Source organism: Pterocles gutturalis, unplaced genomic scaffold, assembly GCF_000699245.1.
Source record: "Pterocles gutturalis isolate BGI_N339 unplaced genomic scaffold, ASM69924v1 scaffold16709, whole genome shotgun sequence".
Classification (NCBI taxonomy): domain Eukaryota; kingdom Metazoa; phylum Chordata; class Aves; order Pterocliformes; family Pteroclidae; genus Pterocles; species Pterocles gutturalis.
This window is the reverse complement of record NW_010128554.1, coordinates 38,562-43,490: the sequence shown is the minus strand read 5'-3', so window position 1 is coordinate 43,490 and position 4,929 is coordinate 38,562.

Here is a 4,929-nt window from a genome sequence, read left to right as displayed (position 1 = left end):
GCAGCCGGGGATGCTCTGGGCGAGGCGGGGAGGGAGGATGCAGGGTAGGGGGGCTGCTCTCTCCAGGGGTGCCCGCAGGACGGTGGGTGCTGTGGGGCGGGCGGGAAGGTGACCTCAGTGTGGCTGGGCTCTGCCAGAGCGGGGCGATGTCAGCATGGTGACTGGGATGAAGGGGATCGCATCCGGGCTGGAGCTGATCCATCCCAGCGGAAGAGTTGTACTGTGAACTGGTAATTCAGTTTCCTTCCAGAGGAAGGGCACGTTAGCAGGAGCTGGTTAATGATTAGCACTATCGTATGCTCACACGACGTGCCCATGTCTATTATCTGAAGAATCCAGGTGTCCCCCAGGATGCTGGGTGGGAGCAGGCCTGGATCCGGGCACTGCTGAGCCTGGGCAGGGGCTGGGAGGGAGGGAGAGGGGCAAGCATCTTCTTAGTGCTTAAAGCAGTGAGAGGAGAGGAGCAGACAGGATCATGAAATGGGAATAAAAAGGCTGTGAGGTCTAAGGTGAGCGTCTCCTGCTTTCAGTTCAGCAAATCCCACCTTGGCTGACTTTACCAGTAGCACCTGGGATGAAAACCAGTAAAAGCCAGCAGCAACTTGGGGAGGGATGAACACCCTGTGAGCTCTGCCCTGGGCTCGGCACGAGCTGCTGTATGTGAGCTGCAGCTTTGCAGAGAGGGGCAACAAAGGCAGATCTGTTCCCAGCAACAAGCAAGGCATTAAAATAGCCAGCAAAGCACTCTTGTGTTTAATCACACAACAAAGCTGTATTGTGTTGGCAGACTATTCAGATAGAAATTCCATTGGGGTGGGGATAGTAAAAAAATAAAAAAAAGGAAATTGAATCCGGGTCATTTCTGCCAGAAGGGAGATAAGCAAAGCACAGAGGAGAGCATTTTGATAAAAAAAATTATCAATACAGTTATCAAATGTATTGTGATATCAAATATTTGTGAAATATTTACCTTACTGATGGGAGCAGTTTGATGAAAACCCATACTAGAAAGAGTTGAGGATAACTATTTGAATATAAAGAACATGAGTTTAATCCCTTTGACTCTATGTAAGCATTCAGAGAAGGTTCTGCCAACCCATAACTACATTTATGAACCCCTGGCAGTGATGAAAACGAACCTGTTTGTATGTTATCACCTACAGCTTCCAGAGAGATCGGCTTCAATGTCCCTCCATCTCCGTGATGCTCCCTGGGGTAGGGCCGCTCCTCTCCGGTTGGGATCAGCTCCTGCCTGTTCGGACACCGTGTGAAGGCAGAGCCCTGTTACAGTGAACAGCCCAGAGGAGTGTGAAATAATGAGGGTGGTTTGTCCCTTGCTGCCACAGTATGTTATCACCTACAGCTTCCAGAGAGATCGGCTTCAATGTCCCTCCATCTCCGTGATGCTCCCTGGGGTAGGGCCGCTCCTCTCCGGTTGGGATCAGCTCCTGCCTGTTCGGACACCGTGTGAAGGCAGAGCCCTGTTACAGTGAACAGCCCAGAGGAGTGTGAAATAATGAGGGTGGTTTGTCCCTTGCTGCCACAGCCCGGACAGAGCACCGGTGGCCACTGCTTCGGCTGCCAACCCCTTCCATTGCTCCAGAAGGGAGCACAGTCACTGGTCTCTTTCATGAACCTTCTATTTTCTACTGCACTTAATCACTTGGCTTCTTTTGTATCTACCTTTAAAATACAGTTTCTGTAAACACCGCTGTTTGCCACAAGAAAGTGTGGGGTGGCTCAGGTCTCATGGAGTTTACAGAAACAAGCCCAGAATTTTTTTACCTGGTTCCACATGCTGACCGTGTCTGGTCTCTTCTTTGCAGCCATGGCACCCCGGATAAGACTGAGCCTTACAAAGCCTCTCCCAACCATACGTGAAACCCATGAGGAAGCGATGGAAGACCCAACCAGCAACCCAAAGCATGCTGGAAGCGCTGCAGCCAGCCCAGACTCGTACTCCAGCGACGATTACATTCAATCCATCTGCCACCTCGCCAGACCCACCATCGCAGGCCTTCCTGAAAGCAGCTGTAAGGTTCAGGACCTTCAGACCCTGAAGACCCTTGAAGACAGGTCATGGGCTCCATTCCTTGGGGGGACACAGCAAGAAACGGCAAAATGTAAATTGACCAATTTCATCTCAAATGTGGTGCCGCTGGGAAAAGTCACGCCTGCAGAAGGTGAGTTCTGGTCCAGAGAGGACCCCCTGGCACAGCTCTACACCCGTGCAGGAAAGCTCTGCTCCTCCAAGGCTTCTTCACACAGTAGAAGCTCCAGCACTGGTTGCTCACAGGGCAACTCTTCCTCCCCAAACGGTGAACTTCATCCCCCAACTGCCAAAGAAAAAGCTGCAGGAAAACCCAACTTTCCACAAGTGTTCAGTTTTCCAAGGCTTCCCTCCCCAAGACCAGCACAGAAAGAAGCGGTCTGCTCAGAGCTGAAGTGTCTCGGAAGAGATGAGGGAGCAGTTTTGGGGAGTAACCACAGTCAGAAAGAAAATGGCCCCACGTTCGTTACCGGTGACCAGCCGTCAGCCAGAGGGAAGCTGCTGGGAAACTCCATCTCGCGTTCCTCCTTCGGAAGGCAGAGTTATTTGTTCAATACAGCAGGCACCGACGAAAAAGAAGGGAGAGAAAATTCTCACTGTGACAAAAATGTAATGAGTGATGTCCCCACTAAGCAGAGATACTCTGAGTGCTTCCAGGCAGCCAGAAAAGCCCTGATCCACAGCTGGATTGCAGAGCACAGATGCATCTGGAAAGAGGCAAGGGTAAAAGCTTGCCTGCTCCCAGCCATTGCTGAAGTGTGAAGAAGGAGCTGCTCAGAATAATTTTATTCACAAGAAATAACTGCCCCGTGCTCTAGAAGCTCTCCCTGGAGCCCTTATGTGGAAAACATGGCTTGAATGTGCATGCAAGTCAGGCAGATTTAGTGACCCACCATATCCCACAGCAGTGGGCAAAGGGACAGTTCCGCCTCATCTGCTAAGGAAACAGCAACTAATTCTCATTTTGGAAAGGCAACAGTTCATAAAACATCTCCCCCCACCTATTGCCTAGAACCGCGCTGAGCACGAAGAGGAGCTGGAGAGAACACGAACCCCGTCTGGTCTGGAGGAGAAGAGATCTGCGGGAACACCAAACTACGGGTGTTTTCCAGCAAAAGCCAAACAGCCAGATGTTGCTCACACCTGGGTACAGTTATTCTGGAAGGAACATTTTGACTGATGCTTGGACAGTACTAATTGTGCTCTCTCTCAGACATGTGCATTTACTCGCAGACCCATCACAGATCACTGCATCAACACCAGAACACCACGGATACATCACCTGTTAGTGCAGCACCATAAAGAAATACATTTTTTAAAAGTCTTTTAGGAGGATTTGCTAGAGGACAACTTGGAGAATGTTACAGTTCCTCTGGGTGGGGTTTTTCCTGCTGCTTACCCCGGCACACCTCTGGTACCTGCACTCCTTGGTTTTCCCTTGGCAGGAGGAGCCCCAGGTGGGCATTGCCCTGGAGCTGTAACCCTGCAATGCCAGCTGTAAAAACCAGCTGTCACACTGGTCTCTGCATTGTCACAGCCGCACCAGTCGGCCTGTGCACCGCGGGCACCCACAGCGTTTGCTGCTGGGGTGCGGGACCCCACCCTGGGCTCGCACGTGGCTCCGCAGGCTCAGCATCACGGCGAGAGCAGCTCTGGCTGAGGGTATGCTGGGCTGGCGTTCACAGGACCTGAACATAAAATAATCATTTCTGGGTTTCCCTTCGTGTCTGTGCTTCTGTATCCTCACCTACCTGACCATGCTAAGGATGCTTCACCTGGTGCTGTGGGACTGAAACACAAAAAACCGCAGCGTAACCGTGTGCTACAGCCAACCAGCACACAACATCTGTCAAACAATCCATTTGATTGTCTGTAGGATGTCCATGGGATGAACAAGCCCATCGATGTTAATGCTGCATGGGATGTCTGTAGGCAGAGAAGCATTCCCGCATTGCTCTGAGATCCCGGCGTGGCATGGCAAGCACATGGCCAGGGCATCGGAGACATCTCTGTCCAGAGAAACTGTCTCATCGGTGCTTCTCCTGCGGCCAGAGCAACCTCCCACACCTGGTCCAGCACTCGCCATAGCCAGCCAAGAGAAGTAGGTGAGAAAACTGCAGAGCAATACTTGCGTAATTATTTATTGCTACTACTAGGAATAAATCTTTTGGCACAGAGGCGAGCAGAGGGACCGGGCTGTCTGTTCAGCTGCAGCTGGGATGGGAAATGCCATTGGAAAGCTGCAATTATAAAAACGCTCACAAGTGATTTCTAAACCACCCTCGAGCAGATTAAATCAGAAAGCAACTTCTGCTCAGTACCAACATGAGTGTAAATATGCTCGAGGCTCCAAAGGTGAGCGTAATTGAGCTCCTCGTTCTCGCATCTCTCACCTCAAATATTTTTTCTCCCGTTGAAGCTCATTAGCTCTATGGAGCTGAACTGCATCTCATCTTCATTTCTGAACCAACCACACAGCAAGAAGAGAAGTGAAGGCGGCTCCAGCAGATATTAGGGCCAACGCAGAGAGTTGCACTGGGGAGGTGCCAGCCCGCTCTGCCTCCTCCGCATCCTTCCCTTCCTTCTCAGGTTAACGCTAGGATTTAAGTGATGCTCGTCTTCATTGCCCGCTGACATTAGGATTTCTCTCCGTGTGGATATTTATGACACTGATGCCTAGCAAGTCTTGTGCCAACTGCATGTATCACTGCTTTCCACTGAGAAAACAAATAAAACCATTACATCGAGCTGCTGTTTCCATGGGTGCAGAACCCTGGGGGGTTATTTTCACTGGGGGGCTGGTCCGTAGCAGCGGGGCTTGTGGCTGGTCACCAAACACCCTCTCACCCCCCAGGTCACCGACAGAGCCAGCTCCCAGG